Source organism: Schistocerca nitens, chromosome 3 (genome assembly GCF_023898315.1).
Source record: "Schistocerca nitens isolate TAMUIC-IGC-003100 chromosome 3, iqSchNite1.1, whole genome shotgun sequence".
Taxonomy (NCBI): domain Eukaryota; kingdom Metazoa; phylum Arthropoda; class Insecta; order Orthoptera; family Acrididae; genus Schistocerca; species Schistocerca nitens.
In genome coordinates this window covers 103225336-103242936 of record NC_064616.1, presented here as the reverse complement: position 1 = coordinate 103242936, position 17601 = coordinate 103225336, and positions in this window count along the sequence as shown.

Sequence of the window (17601 nt, the reverse complement as noted above, 5' to 3'; positions counted from 1 at the left end):
CACAACTAATGGCGTAGCTATCAGGCAGACTGGAAAGAGTATCTAAAAAATGTGTATTTGGGTGAAGAACTGGCAGGAATCTCTATGACTCTCTTGAGGTAGCCAATGCCTCGTCACCAGCAGAATCAAATCAGCAACTTCTAGAAACCCCTGGCAAAAGTAACGATGTTTCTCTTAAGATACACAACTAGTGGCGTATCGCTTCAGGCAGACTGGCCACAGTATCTCAAAATGTGTATTTGGGTGAGCAACTGGCAGGAAGCACTATGACTCTCTTAAGGTAGCCAATGCCTCGTCACCAACATAATCCCAACACCAACTTCAAGAAACCGCTTGCAAAGGTAACGAAACTTCTCATAAGATACACAGCTAGTGCGGTGTCACTAGAGGCAGACTGGCCAAAGTATCAAAAAAATGTGTATTTGGGTGAGCAACTAGCAGGAATCACTATGACACTCATAGGGTAGCCAATGCCTCGTCACCAGCATAATCACATCAGCAACTTCAAGAAACCCCTGGCAAAAGTTACAATGACTCTTAAGATACACAACTAGTGGCGTAGCTATCAGGCAGACTGAAAAGAGTATCTAAAAAATGTGTATTTGGGTGAGCAACTGGCACGAAACACTGCGACTCTCTTAGGGTAACCAATATCTCGTCACCAGTATAATCACAGCTTCAAAGTCAAGAAAGCGCTGGCAAGAGTAACGATGTTTCTCTTAAGATACACAACTAGTGGCGTATCGCTTCAGGCAGACTGGCCACAGTATCTCAAAATGTGTATTTGGGTGAGCAACTGGCAGGAAGCACTATGACTCTCTTAAGGTAGCCAATGCCTCGTCACCAACATAATCCCATCACCAACTTCAAGAAACCGCTTGCAAAGGTAACGAAGCTTCTCATAAGATACACAGCTAGTGGGGTGTCACTTGACGCAGACTGGCCAAAGTATCAAAAAAATGTGTATTTGGGTGAGCAACTAGCAGGAATCACTATGACACTCATAGGGTAGCCAATGCCTCGTCACCAGCATAATCACATCAGCAACTTCAAGAAACCCCTGGCAAAAGTTACAATGACTCTTAAGATACACAACTAGTGGCGTAGCTATCAGGCAGACTGGAAAGAGTATCTAAAAAATGTGTATTTGGGTGAAGAACTGGCAGGAATCTCTATGACTCTCTTGAGGTAGCCAATGCCTCGTCACCAGCAGAATGAAATCAGCAACTTCTAGAAACCCCTGGCAAAAGTAACGATGTTTCTCTTAAGATACACAACTAGTGGCGTATCGCTTCAGGCACACTGGAAACAGTATCTAAAAAATGTGTATTTGGGTGAGCAACTGGCACGAAACACTGTGACTCTCTTAGGGTAGCCAATATCTCGTCACCAGTATAATCACAGCTTCAAAGTCAAGAAACCGCTGGCAAGAGTAACGATGTTTCTCTTAAGATACACAACTAGTGGAGTATCGCTTCAGGCAGACTGGCCACAGTATCTCAAAATGTGTATTTGGGTGAGCAACTGGCAGGAAGCACTATGACTCTCTTAAGGTAGCCAATGCCTCGTCACCAACATAATCCCATCACCAACTTCAAGAAACCGCTTGCAAAGGTAACGAAACTTCTCATAAGATACACAGCTAGTGGGGTGTCACTTGATGCAGACTGGCCAAAGTATCAAAAAAATGTGTATTTGGGTGAGCAACTAGCAGGAATCACTATGACACTCATAGGGTAGCCAATGTCTCGGCACCAGCATAATCACATCAGCAACTTCAAGAAACCCCTGGCAAAAGTTACAATGTCTCTTAAGATACACAACTAATGGCGTAGCTATCAGGCAGACTGGAAAGAGTATCTAAAAAATGTGTATTTGGGTGAAGAACTGGCAGGAATCTCTATGACTCTCTTGAGGTAGCCAATGCCTCGTCACCAGCAGAATAAAATCAGCAACTTCTAGAAACCCCTGGCAAAAGTAACGATGTTTCTCTTAAGATACACAACTAGTGGCGTATCGCTTCAGGCAGACTGGCCACAGTATCTCAAAATGTGTATTTGGGTGAGCAACTGGCAGGAAGCACTATGACTCTCTTAAGGTAGCCAATGCCTCGTCACCAACATAATCCCATCACCAACTTCAAGAAACCGCTTGCAAAGGTAACGAAACTTCTCATAAGATACACAGCTAGTGCGGTGTCACTTGAGGCAGACTGGCCAAAGTATCAAAAAAATGTGTATTTGGGTGAGCAACTAGCAGGAATCACTATGACACTCATAGGGTAGCCAATGCCTCGTCACCAGCATAATCACATCAGCAACTTCAAGAAACCCCTGGCAAAAGTTACAATGACTCTTAAGATACACAACTAGTGGCGTAGCTATCAGGCAGACTGAAAAGAGTATCTAAAAAATGTGTATTTGGGTGAGCAACTGGCACGAAACACTGCGACTCTCTTAGGGTAACCAATATCTCGTCACCAGTATAATCACAGCTTCAAAGTCAAGAAAGCGCTGGCAAGAGTAACGATGTTTCTCTTAAGATACACAACTAGTGGCGTATCGCTTCAGGCAGACTGGCCACAGTACCTCAAAATGTGTATTTGGGTGAGCAACTGGCAGGAAGCACTATGACTCTCTTAAGGTAGCCAATGCCTCGTCACCAACATAATCCCATCACCAACTTCAAGAAACCGCTTGCAAAGGTAACGAAGCTTCTCATAATATACACAGCTAGTGGGGTGTCACTTGAGGCAGACTGGCCAAAGTATCAAAAAAATGTGTATTTGGGTGAGCAACTAGCAGGAATCACTATGACACTCATAGGGTAGCCAATGCCTCGTCACCAGCATAATCACATCAGCAACTTCAAGAAACCCCTGGCAAAAGTTACAATGACTCTTAAGATACACAACTAGTGGCGTAGCTATCAGGCAGACTGGAAAGAGTATCTAAAAAATGTGTATTTGGGTGAAGAACTGGCAGGAATCTCTATGACTCTCTTGAGGTAGCCAATGCCTCGTCACCAGCAGAATGAAATCAGCAACTTCTAGAAACCCCTGGCAAAAGTAACGATGTTTCTCTTAAGATACACAACTAGTGGCGTATCGCTTCAGGCACACTGGAAACAGTATCTAAAAAATGTGTATTTGGGTGAGCAACTGGCACGAAACACTGTGACTATCTTAGGGTAACCAATATCTCGTCACCAGTATAATCACATCATCAAAGTCAAGAAACCGCTGGCAAGAGTAACGATGTTTCTCTTAAGATACACAACTAGTGGCGTATCGCTTCAGGCAGACTGGCCACAGTATCTCAAAATGTGTATTTGGGTGAGCAACTGGCAGAAAGCACTATGTCTCTCTTAAGGTAGCCAATGCCTCGTCACCAACATAATCCCATCATCAACTTCAAGAAACCGCTTGGAAAGGTAACGAAGCTTCTCATAAGATACACAACTAGTGGGGTGTCACTTGAGGCAGACTGGCCAAAGTATCAAAAAAATGTGTATTTGGGTGAGCAACTAGCAGGAATCACTATGACACTCATAGGGTAGCCAATGCCTCGTCACCAGCATAATCACATCAGCAACTTCAAGAAACCCCTGGCAAAAGTTACAATGACTCTTAAGATACACAACTAGTGGCGTAGCTATCAGGCAGACTGGAAAGAGTATCTAAAAAATGTGTATTTGGGTGAAGAACTGGCAGGAATCTCTATGTCTCTCTTGAGGTAGCCAATGCCTCGTCACCAGCAGAATCAAATCAGCAACTTCTAGAAACCCCTGGCAAAAGTAACGATGTTTCTCTTAAGATACACAACTAGTGACGTATCGCTTCAGGCAGACTGGCCACAGTATCTCAAAATGTGTATTTGGGTGAGCAACTGGCAGGAAGCACTATGACTCTCTTAAGGTAGCCAATGCCTCGTCACCAACATAATCCCATCACCAACTTCAAGAAACCGCTTGCAAAGGTAACGAAGCTTCTCATAAGATACACAGCTAGTGGGGTGTCACTTGAGGCAGACTGGCCAAAGTATCAAAAAAATGTGTATTTGGGTGAGCAACTAGCAGGAATCACTATGACACTCATAGGGTAGCCAATGCCTCGTCACCTGCATAATCACATCAGCAACTTCAAGAAACCCCTGGCAAAAGTTACAATGACTCTTAAGATACACAACTAGTGGCGTAGCTATCAGGCAGACTGGAAAGAGTATCTAAAAAATGTGTAATTGGGTGAAGAACTGGCAGGAATCTCTATGACTCTCTTGAGGTAGCCAATGCCTCGTCACCAGCAGAATCAAATCAGCAACTTCTAGAAACCCCTGGCAAAAGTAACGATGTTTCTCTTAAGATACACAACTAGTGGCGTATCGCTTCAGGCACACTGGAAACAGTATCTAAAAAATGTGTATTTGGGTGAGCAACTGGCACGAAACACTGCGACTCTCTTAGGGTAACCAATATCTCGTCACCAGTATAATCACATCATCAAAGTCAAGAAACCGCTGGCAAGAGTAACGATGTTTCTCTTAAGATACACAACTAGTGGCGTATCGCTTCAGGCAGACTTGCCACAGTATCTCAAAATGTGTATTTGGGTGAGCAACTGGCAGAAAGCACTATGACTCTCTTAAGGTAGCCAATGCCTCGTCACCAACATAATCCCATCACCAACTTCAAGAAACCGCTTGGAAAGGTAACGAAGCTTCTCATAAGATACACAACTAGTGGGGTGTCACTTGAGGCAGACTGGCCAAAGTATCAAAAAAAATGTGTATTTGGGTGAGCAACTAGCAGGAATCACTATGACACTCATAGGGTAGCCAATGCCTCGTCACCAGCATAATCACATCAGCAACTTCAAGAAACCCCTGGCAAAAGTTACAATGACTCTTAAGATACACAACTAGTGGCGTAGCTATCAGGCAGACTGGAAAGAGTATCTAAAAAATGTGTATTTGGGTGAAGAACTGGCAGGAATCTCTATGACTCTCTTGAGGTAGCCAATGCCTCGTCACCAGCAGAATCAAATCAGCAACTTCTAGAAACCCCTGGCAAAAGTAACGATGTTTCTCTTAAGATACACAACTAGTGGCGTATCGCTTCAGGCAGACTGGCCACAGTATCTCAAAATGTGTATTTGGGTGAGCAACTGGCAGGAAGCACTATGACTCTCTTAATGTAGCCAATGCCTCGTCACCAACATAATCCCATCACCAACTTCAAGAAACCGCTTGCAAAGGTAACAAAGCTTCTCATAAGATACACAGCTAGTGGGGTGTCACTTGAGGCAGACTGGCCAAAGTATCAAAAAAATGTGTATTTGGGTGAGCAACTAGCAGGAATCACTATGACACTCATAGGGTAGCCAATGCCTCGTCACCAGCATAATCACATCAGCAACTTCAAGAAACCCCTGGCAAAAGTTACAATGACTCTTAAGATACACAACTAGTGGCGTAGCTATCAGGCAGACTGGAAAGAGTATCTAAAAAATGTGTATTTGGGTGAAGAACTGGCAGGAATCTCTATGACTCTCTTGAGGTAGCCAATGCCTCGTCACCAGCAGAATGAAATCAGCAACTTCTAGAAACCCCTGGCAAAAGTAACGATGTTTCTCTTAAGATACACAACTAGTGGCGTATCGCTTCAGGCACACTGGAAACAGTATCTAAAAAATGTGTATTTGGGTGAGCAACTGGCACGAAACACTGTGACTATCTTAGGGTAACCAATATCTCGTCACCAGTATAATCACATCATCAAAGTCAAGAAACCGCTGGCAAGAGTAACGATGTTTCTCTTAAGATACACAACTAGTGGCGTATCGCTTCATGCAGACTGGCCACAGTATCTCAAAATGTGTATTTGGGTGAGCAACTGGCAGAAAGCACTATGACTCTCTTAAGGTAGCCAATGCCTCGTCACCAACATAATCCCATCATCAACTTCAAGAAACCGCTTGGAAAGGTAACGAAGCTTCTCATAAGATACACAACTAGTGGGGTGTCACTTGAGGCAGACTGGCCAAAGTATCAAAAAAATGTGTATTTGGGTGAGCAACTAGCAGGAATCACTATGACACTCATAGGGTAGCCAATGCCTCGTCACCAGCATAATCACATCAGCAACTTCAAGAAACCCCTGGCAAAAGTTACAATGACTCTTAAGATACACAACTAGTGGCGTAGCTATCAGGCAGACTGGAAAGAGTATCTAAAAAATGTGTATTTGGGTGAAGAACTGGCAGGAATCTCTATGACTCTCTTGAGGTAGCCAATGCCTCGTCACCAGCAGAATCAAATCAGCAACTTCTAGAAACCCCTGGCAAAAGTAACGATGTTTCTCTTAAGATACACAACTAGTGGCGTATCGCTTCAGGCAGACTGGCCACAGTATCTCAAAATGTGTATTTGGGTGAGCAACTGGCAGGAAGCATTATGACACTCTTAAGGTAGCCAATGCCTCGTCACCAACATAATCCCATCACCAACTTCAAGAAATCGCTTGCAAAGGTAACGAAACTTCTCATAAGATACACAGCTAGTGGGGTGTCACTTGATGCAGACTGGCCAAAGTATCAAAAAAATGTGTATTTGGGTGAGCAACTAGCAGGAATCACTATGACACTCATAGGGTAGCCAATGTCTCGTCACCAGCATAATCACATCAGCAACTTCAAGAAACCCCTGGCAAAAGTTACAATGTCTCTTAAGATACACAACTAATGGCGTAGCTATCAGGCAGACTGGAAAGAGTATCTAAAAAATGTGTATTTGTGTGAAGAACTGGCAGGAATCTCTATGACTCTCTTGAGGTAGCCAATGCCTCGTCACCAGCAGAATCAAATCAGCAACTTCTAGAAACCCCTTTCAAAAGTAACGATGTTTCCCTTAAGATACGCAACTAGTGGCGTATCGCTTCAGGCACACTGGAAACAGTATCTAAAAAATGTGTATTTGGGTGAGCAACTGGCACGAAACACTGTGACTCTCTTAGGGTAGCCAATATCTCGTCACCAGTATAATCACAGCTTCAAAGTCAAGAAACCGCTGGCAAGAGTAACGATGTTTCTCTTAAGATACACAACTAGTGGAGTATCGCTTCAGGCTGACTGGCCACAGTATCTCAAAATGTGTATTTGGGTGAGCAACTGGCAGGAAGCACTATGACTCTCTTAAGGTAGCCAATGCCTCGTCACCAACATAATCCCATCACCAACTTCAAGAAACCGCTTGCAAAGGTAACGAAGCTTCTCATAAGATACACAGCTAGTGGGGTGTCACTTGAGGCAGACTGGCCAAAGTATCAAAAAAATGTGTATTTGAGTGAGCAAGTAGAAGGAATCACTATGACACTCATAGGGTAGCCAATGCCTCGTCACCTGCATAATCACATCAGCAACTTCAAGAAACCCCTGGCAAAAGTTACAATGACTCTTAAGATACACAACTAGTGGCGTAGCTATCAGGCAGACTGGAAAGAGTATCTAAAAAATGTGTATTTGGGTGAAGAACTGGCAGGAATCTCTATGACTCTCTTGAGGTAGCCAATGCCTAGTCACCAGCAGAATCAAATCAGCAATTTCTAGAAACCCCTGGCTAAAGTAACGATGTTTCTCTTAAGATACACAACTAGTGGCGTATCGCTTCAGGCAGACTTGCCACAGTATCTCAAAATGTGTATTTGGGTGAGCAACTGGCAGAAAGCACTATGACTCTCTTAAGGTAGCCAATGCCTCGTCACCAACATAATCCCATCACCAACTTCAAGAAACCGCTTGCAAAGGTAACGAAGCTTCTCATAAGATACACAACTAGTGGGGTGTCACTTGAGGCAGACTGGCCAAAGTATCAAAAAAATGTGTATTTGGGTGAGCAACTGGCAGAAAGCACTATGACTCTCTTAAGGTAGCCAATGCCTCGTCACCAACATAATCCCATCACCAACTTCAAGAAACCGCTTGCAAAGGTAACGAAACTTCTCATAAGATACACAGCTAGTGGGGTGTCACTTGATGCAGACTGGCCAAAGTATCAAAAAAATGTGTATTTGGGTGAGCAACTAGCAGGAATCACTATGACACTCATAGGGTAGCCAATGTCTCGTCACCAGCATAATCACATCAGCAACTTCAAGAAACCCCTGGCAAAAGTTACAATGTCTCTTAAGATACACAACTAATGGCGTAGCTATCAGGCAGACTGGAAAGAGTATCTAAAAAATGTGTATTTGGGTGAAGAACTGGCAGGAATCTCTATGACTCTCTTGAGGTAGCCAATGCCTCGTCACCAGCAGAATCAAATCAGCAACTTCTAGAAACCCCTGGCAAAAGTAACGATGTTTCTCTTAAGATACACAACTAGTGGCGTATCGCTTCAGGCAGACTGGCCACAGTATCTCAAAATGTGTATTTGGGTGAGCAACTGGCAGGAAGCACTATGACTCTCTTAAGGTAGCCAATGCCTCGTCACCAACATAATCCCAACACCAACTTCAAGAAACCGCTTGCAAAGGTAACGAAACTTCTCATAAGATACACAGCTAGTGCGGTGTCACTTGAGGCAGACTGGCCAAAGTATCAAAAAAATGTGTATTTGGGTGAGCAACTAGCAGGAATCACTATGACACTCATAGGGTAGCCAATGCCTCGTCACCAGCATAATCACATCAGCAACTTCAAGAAACCCCTGGCAAAAGTTACAATGACTCTTAAGATACACAACTAGTGGCGTAGCTATCAGGCAGACTGAAAAGAGTATCTAAAAAATGTGTATTTGGGTGAGCAACTGGCACGAAACACTGCGACTCTCTTAGGGTAACCAATATCTCGTCACCAGTATAATCACAGCTTCAAAGTCAAGAAAGCGCTGGCAAGAGTAACGATGTTTCTCTTAAGATACACAACTAGTGGCGTATCGCTTCAGGCAGACTGGCCACAGTATCTCAAAATGTGTATTTGGGTGAGCAACTGGCAGGAAGCACTATGACTCTCTTAAGGTAGCCAATGCCTCGTCACCAACATAATCCCATCACCAACTTCAAGAAACCGCTTGCAAAGGTAACGAAGCTTCTCATAAGATACACAGCTAGTGGGGTGTCACTTGAGGCAGACTGGCCAAAGTATCAAAAAAATGTGTATTTGGGTGAGCAACTAGCAGGAATCACTATGACACTCATAGGGTAGCCAATGCCTCGTCACCAGCATAATCACATCAGCAACTTCAAGAAACCCCTGGCAAAAGTTACAATGACTCTTAAGATACACAACTAGTGGCGTAGCTATCAGGCAGACTGGAAAGAGTATCTAAAAAATGTGTATTTGGGTGAAGAACTGGCAGGAATCTCTATGACTCTCTTGAGGTAGCCAATGCCTCGTCACCAGCAGAATGAAATCAGCAACTTCTAGAAACCCCTGGCAAAAGTAACGATGTTTCTCTTAAGATACACAACTAGTGGCGTATCGCTTCAGGCACACTGGAAACAGTATCTAAAAAATGTGTATTTGGGTGAGCAACTGGCACGAAACACTGTGACTATCTTAGGGTAACCAATATCTCGTCACCAGTATAATCACATCATCAAAGTCAAGAAACCGCTGGCAAGAGTAACGATGTTTCTCTTAAGATACCCAACTAGTGGCGTATCGCTTCAGGCAGACTGGCCACAGTATCTCAAAATGTGTATTTGGGTGAGCAACTGGCAGAAAGCACTATGACTCTCTTAAGGTAGCCAATGCCTCGTCACCAACATAATCCCATCATCAACTTCAAGAAACCGCTTGGAAAGGTAACGAAGCTTCTCATAAGATACACAACTAGTGGTGTGTCACTTGAGGCAGACTGGCCAAAGTATCAAAAAAATGTGTATTTGGGTGAGCAACTAGCAGGAATCACTATGACACTCAAGGGTAGCCAATGCCTCGTCACCAGCATAATCACATCAGCAACTTCAAGAAACCCCTGGCAAAAGTTACAATGACTCTTAAGATACACAACTAGTGGCGTAGCTATCAGGCAGACTGGAAAGAGTATCTAAAAAATGTGTATTTGGGTGAAGAACTGGCAGGAATCTCTATGACTCTCTTGAGGTAGCCAATGCCTCGTCACCAGCAGAATCAAATCAGCAACTTCTAGAAACCCCTGGCAAAAGTAACGATGTTTCTCTTAAGATACACAACTAGTGGCGTATCGCTTCAGGCAGACTGGCCACAGTATCTCAAAATGTGTATTTGGGTGAGCAACTGGCAGGAAGCACTATGACTCTCTTAAGGTAGCCAATGCCTCGTCACCAACATAATCCCATCACCAACTTCAAGAAACCGCTTGCAAAGGTAACGAAACTTCTCATAAGATACACAGCTAGTGCGGTGTCACTTGAGGCAGACTGGCCAAAGTATCAAAAAAATGTGTATTTGGGTGAGCAACTAGCAGGAATCACTATGACACTCATAGGGTAGCCAATGCCTCGTCACCAGCATAATCACATCAGCAACTTCAAGAAACCCCTGGCAAAAGTTACAATGACTCTTAAGATACACAACTAGTGGCGTAGCTATCAGGCAAACTGAAAACAGTATCTAAAAATTGTGTATTTGGGTGAGCAACTGGCACGAAACACTGTGACTCTCTTAGGGTAGCCAATATCTCGTCACCAGTATAATCACAGCTTCAAAGTCAAGAAACCGCTGGCAAGAGTAACGATGTTTCTCTTAAGATACACAACTAGTGGAGTATCGCTTCAGGCAGACTGGCCACAGTATCTCAAAATGTGTATTTGGGTGAGCAACTGGCAGGAAGCACTATGACTCTCTTAAGGTAGCCAATGCCTCGTCACCAACATAATCCCATCACCAACTTCAAGAAACCGCTTGCAAAGGTAACGAAACTTCTCATAAGATACACAGCTAGTGGGGTGTCACTTGATGCAGACTGGCCAAAGTATCAAAAAAATGTGTATTTGGGTGAGCAACTAGCAGGAATCACTATGACACTCATAGGGTAGCCAATGCCTCGTCACCAGCATAATCACATCAGCAACTTCAAGAAACCCCTGGCAAAAGTTACAATGACTCTTAAGATACACAACTAGTGGCGTAGCTATCAGGCAGACTGAAAAGAGTATCTAAAAAATGTGTATTTGGGTGAGCAACTGGCACGAAACACTGCGACTCTCTTAGGGTAACCAATATCTCGTCACCAGTATAATCACAGCTTCAAAGTCAAGAAAGCGCTGGCAAGAGTAACGATGTTTCTCTTAAGATACACAACTAGTGGCGTATCGCTTCAGGCAGACTGGCCACAGTATCTCAAAATGTGTATTTGGGTGAGCAACTGGCAGGAAGCACTATGACTCTCTTAAGGTAGCCAATGCCTCGTCACCAACATAATCCCATCACCAACTTCAAGAAACCGCTTGCAAAGGTAACGAAGCTTCTCATAATATACACAGCTAGTGGGGTGTCACTTGAGGCAGACTGGCCAAAGTATCAAAAAAATGTGTATTTGGGTGAGCAACTAGCAGGAATCACTATGACACTCATAGGGTAGCCAATGCCTCGTCACCAGCATAATCACATCAGCAACTTCAAGAAACCCCTGGCAAAAGTTACAATGACTCTTAAGATACACAACTAGTGGCGTAGCTATCAGGCAGACTGGAAAGAGTATCTAAAAAATGTGTATTTGGGTGAAGAACTGGCAGGAATCTCTATGACTCTCTTGAGGTAGCCAATGCCTCGTCACCAGCAGAATGAAATCAGCAACTTCTAGAAACCCCTGGCAAAAGTAACGATGTTTCTCTTAAGATACACAACTAGTGGCGTATCGCTTCAGGCACACTGGAAACAGTATCTAAAAAATGTGTATTTGGGTGAGCAACTGGCACGAAACACTGTGACTATCTTAGGGTAACCAATATCTCGTCACCAGTATAATCACATCATCAAAGTCAAGAAACCGCTGGCAAGAGTAACGATGTTTCTCTTAAGATACCCAACTAGTGGCGTATCGCTTCAGGCAGACTGGCCACAGTATCTCAAAATGTGTATTTGGGTGAGCAACTGGCAGAAAGCACTATGACTCTCTTAAGGTAGCCAATGCCTCGTCACCAACATAATCCCATCATCAACTTCAAGAAACCGCTTGGAAAGGTAACGAAGCTTCTCATAAGATACACAACTAGTGGTGTGTCACTTGAGGCAGACTGGCCAAAGTATCAAAAAAATGTGTATTTGGGTGAGCAACTAGCAGGAATCACTATGACACTCAAGGGTAGCCAATGCCTCGTCACCAGCATAATCACATCAGCAACTTCAAGAAACCCCTGGCAAAAGCTACAATGACTCTTAAGATACACAACTAGTGGCGTAGCTATCAGGCAGACTGGAAAGAGTATCTAAAAAATGTGTATTTGGGTGAAGAACTGGCAGGAATCTCTATGACTCTCTTGAGGTAGCCAATGCCTCGTCACCAGCAGAATCAAATCAGCAACTTCTAGAAACCCCTGGCAAAAGTAACGATGTTTCTCTTAAGATACACAACTAGTGGCGTATCGCTTCAGGCAGACTGGCCACAGTATCTCAAAATGTGTATTTGGGTGAGCAACTGGCAGGAAGCACTATGACTCTCTTAAGGTAGCCAATGCCTCGTCAACAACATAATCCCATCACCAACTTCAAGAAACCGCTTGCAAAGGTAACGAAACTTCTCATAAGATACACAGCTAGTGCGGTGTCACTTGAGGCAGACTGGCCAAAGTATCAAAAAAATGTGTATTTGGGTGAGCAACTAGCAGGAATCACTATGACACTCATAGGGTAGCCAATGCCTCGTCACCAGCATAATCACATCAGCAACTTCAAGAAACCCCTGGCAAAAGTTACAATGACTCTTAAGATACACAACTAGTGGCGTAGCTATCAGGCAAACTGAAAACAGTATCTAAAAATTGTGTATTTGGGTGAGCAACTGGCACGAAACACTGTGACTCTCTTAGGGTAGCCAATATCTCGTCACCAGTATAATCACAGCTTCAAAGTCAAGAAACCGCTGGCAAGAGTAACGATGTTTCTCTTAAGATACACAACTAGTGGAGTATCGCTTCAGGCAGACTGGCCACAGTATCTCAAAATGTGTATTTGGGTGAGCAACTGGCAGGAAGCACTATGACTCTCTTAAGGTAGCCAATGCCTCGTCACCAACATAATCCCATCACCAACTTCAAGAAACCGCTTGCAAAGGTAACGAAACTTCTCATAAGATACACAGCTAGTGGGGTGTCACTTGATGCAGACTGGCCAAAGTATCAAAAAAATGTGTATTTGGGTGAGCAACTAGCAGGAATCACTATGACACTCATAGGGTAGCCAATGTCTCGGCACCAGCATAATCACATCAGCAACTTCAAGAAACCCCTGGCAAAAGTTACAATGTCTCTTAAGATACACAACTAATGGCGTAGCTATCAGGCAGACTGGAAAGAGTATCTAAAAAATGTGTATTTGGGTGAAGAACTGGCAGGAATCTCTATGACTCTCTTGAGGTAGCCAATGCCTCGTCACCAGCAGAATCAAATCAGCAACTTCTAGAAACCCCTGGCAAAAGTAACGATGTTTCTCTTAAGATACACAACTAGTGGCGTATCGCTTCAGGCAGACTGGCCACAGTATCTCAAAATGTGTATTTGGGTGAGCAACTGGCAGGAAGCACTATGACTCTCTTAAGGTAGCCAATGCCTCGTCACCAACATAATCCCATCACCAACTTCAAGAAACCGCTTGCAAAGGTAACGAAACTTCTCATAAGATACACAGCTAGTGCGGTGTCACTTGAGGCAGACTGGCCAAAGTATCAAAAAAATGTGTATTTGGGTGAGCAACTAGCAGGAATCACTATGACACTCATAGGGTAGCCAATGCCTCGTCACCAGCATAATCACATCAGCAACTTCAAGAAACCCCTGGCAAAAGTTACAATGACTCTTAAGATACACAACTAGTGGCGTAGCTATCAGGCAGACTGAAAAGAGTATCTAAAAAATGTGTATTTGGGTGAGCAACTGGCACGAAACACTGCGACTCTCTTAGGGTAACCAATATCTCGTCACCAGTATAATCACAGCTTCAAAGTCAAGAAAGCGCTGGCAAGAGTAACGATGTTTCTCTTAAGATACACAACTAGTGGCGTATCGCTTCAGGCAGACTGGCCACAGTATCTCAAAATGTGTATTTGGGTGAGCAACTGGCAGGAAGCACTATGACTCTCTTAAGGTAGCCAATGCCTCGTCACCAACATAATCCCATCACCAACTTCAAGAAACCGCTTGCAAAGGTAACGAAGCTTCTCATAATATACACAGCTAGTGGGGTGTCACTTGAGGCAGACTGGCCAAAGTATCAAAAAAATGTGTATTTGGGTGAGCAACTAGCAGGAATCACTATGACACTCATAGGGTAGCCAATGCCTCGTCACCAGCATAATCACATCAGCAACTTCAAGAAACCCCTGGCAAAAGTTACAATGACTCTTAAGATACACAACTAGTGGCGTAGCTATCAGGCAGACTGGAAAGAGTATCTAAAAAATGTGTATTTGGGTGAAGAACTGGCAGGAATCTCTATGACTCTCTTGAGGTAGCCAATGCCTCGTCACCAGCAGAATGAAATCAGCAACTTCTAGAAACCCCTGGCAAAAGTAACGATGTTTCTCTTAAGATACACAACTAGTGGCGTATCGCTTCAGGCACACTGGAAACAGTATCTAAAAAATGTGTATTTGGGTGAGCAACTGGCACGAAACACTGTGACTATCTTAGGGTAACCAATATCTCGTCACCAGTATAATCACATCATCAAAGTCAAGAAACCGCTGGCAAGAGTAACGATGTTTCTCTTAAGATACACAACTAGTGGCGTATCGCTTCAGGCAGACTGGCCACAGTATCTCAAAATGTGTATTTGGGTGAGCAACTGGCAGAAAGCACTATGACTCTCTTAAGGTAGCCAATGCCTCGTCACCAACATAATCCCATCATCAACTTCAAGAAACCGCTTGGAAAGGTAACGAAGCTTCTCATAAGATACACAACTAGTGGGGTGTCACTTGAGGCAGCCTGGCCAAAGTATCAAAAAAATGTGTATTTGGGTGAGCAACTAGCAGGAATCACTATGACACTCATAGGGTAGCCAATGCCTCGTCACCAGCATAATCACATCAGCAACTTCAAGAAACCCCTGGCAAAAGTTACAATGACTCTTAAGATACACAACTAGTGGCGTAGCTATCAGGCAGACTGGAAAGAGTATCTAAAAAATGTGTATTTGGGTGAAGAACTGGCAGGAATCTCTATGACTCTCTTGAGGTAGCCAATGCCTCGTCACCAGCAGAATCAAATCAGCAACTTCTAGAAACCCCTGGCAAAAGTAACGATGTTTCTCTTAAGATACACAACTAGTGGCGTATCGCTTCAGGCAGACTGGCCACAGTATCTCAAAATGTGTATTTGGGTGAGCAACTGGCAGGAAGCACTATGACTCTCTTAAGGTAGCCAATGCCTCGTCACCAACATAATCCCATCACCAACTTCAAGAAACCGCTTGCAAAGGTAACGAAGCTTCTCATAAGATACACAGCTAGTGGGGTGTCACTTGAGGCAGACTGGCCAAAGTATCAAAAAAATGTGTATTTGGGTGAGCAACTAGCAGGAATCACTATGACACTCATAGGGTAGCCAATGCCTCGTCACCTGCATAATCACATCAGCAACTTCAAGAAACCCCTGGCAAAAGTTACAATGACTCTTAAGATACACAACTAGTGGCGTAGCTATCAGGCAGACTGGAAAGAGTATCTAAAAAATGTGTAATTGGGTGAAGAACTGGCAGGAATCTCTATGACTCTCTTGAGGTAGCCAATGCCTCGTCACCAGCAGAATCAAATCAGCAACTTCTAGAAACCCCTGGCAAAAGTAACGATGTTTCTCTTAAGATACACAACTAGTGGCGTATCGCTTCAGGCACACTGGAAACAGTATCTAAAAAATGTGTATTTGGGTGAGCAACTGGCACGAAACACTGCGACTCTCTTAGGGTAACCAATATCTCGTCACCAGTATAATCACATCAGCAACTTCAAGAAACCGCTTGGAAAGGTAACGAAGCTTCTCATAAGATACACAACTAGTGGGGTGTCACTTGAGGCAGACTGGCCAAAGTATCAAAAAAAATTTGTGTTTGGGTGAGCAACTAGCAGGAATCACTATGACACTCATAGGGTAGCCAATGCCTCGTCACCAGCATAATCACATCAGCAACTTCAAGAAACCCCTGGCAAAAGTTACAATGACTCTTAAGATACACAACTAGTGGCGTAGCTATCAGGCAGACTGGAAAGAGTATCTAAAAAATGTGTATTTGGGTGAAGAACTGGCAGGAATCTCTATGACTCTCTTGAGGTAGCCAATGCCTCGTCACCAGCAGAATGAAATCAGCAACTTCTAGAAACCCCTGGCAAAAGTAACGATGTTTCTCTTAAGATACACAACTAGTGGCGTATCGCTTCAGGCACACTGGAAACAGTATCTAAAAAATGTGTATTTGGGTGAGCAACTGGCACGAAACACTGTGACTATCTTAGGGTAACCAATATCTCGTCACCAGTATAATCACATCATCAAAGTCAAGAAACCGCTGGCAAGAGTAACGATGTTTCTCTTAAGATACACAACTAGTGGCGTATCGCTTCATGCAGACTGGCCACAGTATCTCAAAATGTGTATTTGGGTGAGCAACTGGCAGAAAGCACTATGACTCTCTTAAGGTAGCCAATGCCTCGTCACCAACATAATCCCATCATCAACTTCAAGAAACCGCTTGGAAAGGTAACGAAGCTTCTCATAAGATACACAACTAGTGGGGTGTCACTTGAGGCAGACTGGCCAAAGTATCAAAAAAATGTGTATTTGGGTGAGCAACTAGCAGGAATCACTATGACACTCATAGGGTAGCCAATGCCTCGTCACCAGCATAATCACATCAGCAACTTCAAGAAACCCCTGGCAAAAGTTACAATGACTCTTAAGATACACAACTAGTGGCGTAGCTATCAGGCAGACTGGAAAGAGTATCTAAAAAATGTGTATTTGGGTGAAGAACTGGCAGGAATCTCTATGACTCTCTTGAGGTAGCCAATGCCTCGTCACCAGCAGAATCAAATCAGCAACTTCTAGAAACCCCTGGCAAAAGTAACGATGTTTCTCTTAAGATACACAACTAGTGGCGTATCGCTTCAGGCAGACTGGCCACAGTATCTCAAAATGTGTATTTGGGTGAGCAACTGGCAGGAAGCATTATGACTCTCTTAAGGTAGCCAATGCCTCGTCACCAACATAATCCCATCACCAACTTCAAGAAATCGCTTGCAAAGGTAACGAAACTTCTCATAAGATACACAGCTAGTGGGGTGTCACTTGATGCAGACTGGCCAAAGTATCAAAAAAATGTGTATTTGGGTGAGCAACTAGCAGGAATCACTATGACACTCATAGGGTAGCCAATGTCTCGTCACCAGCATAATCACATCAGCAACTTCAAGA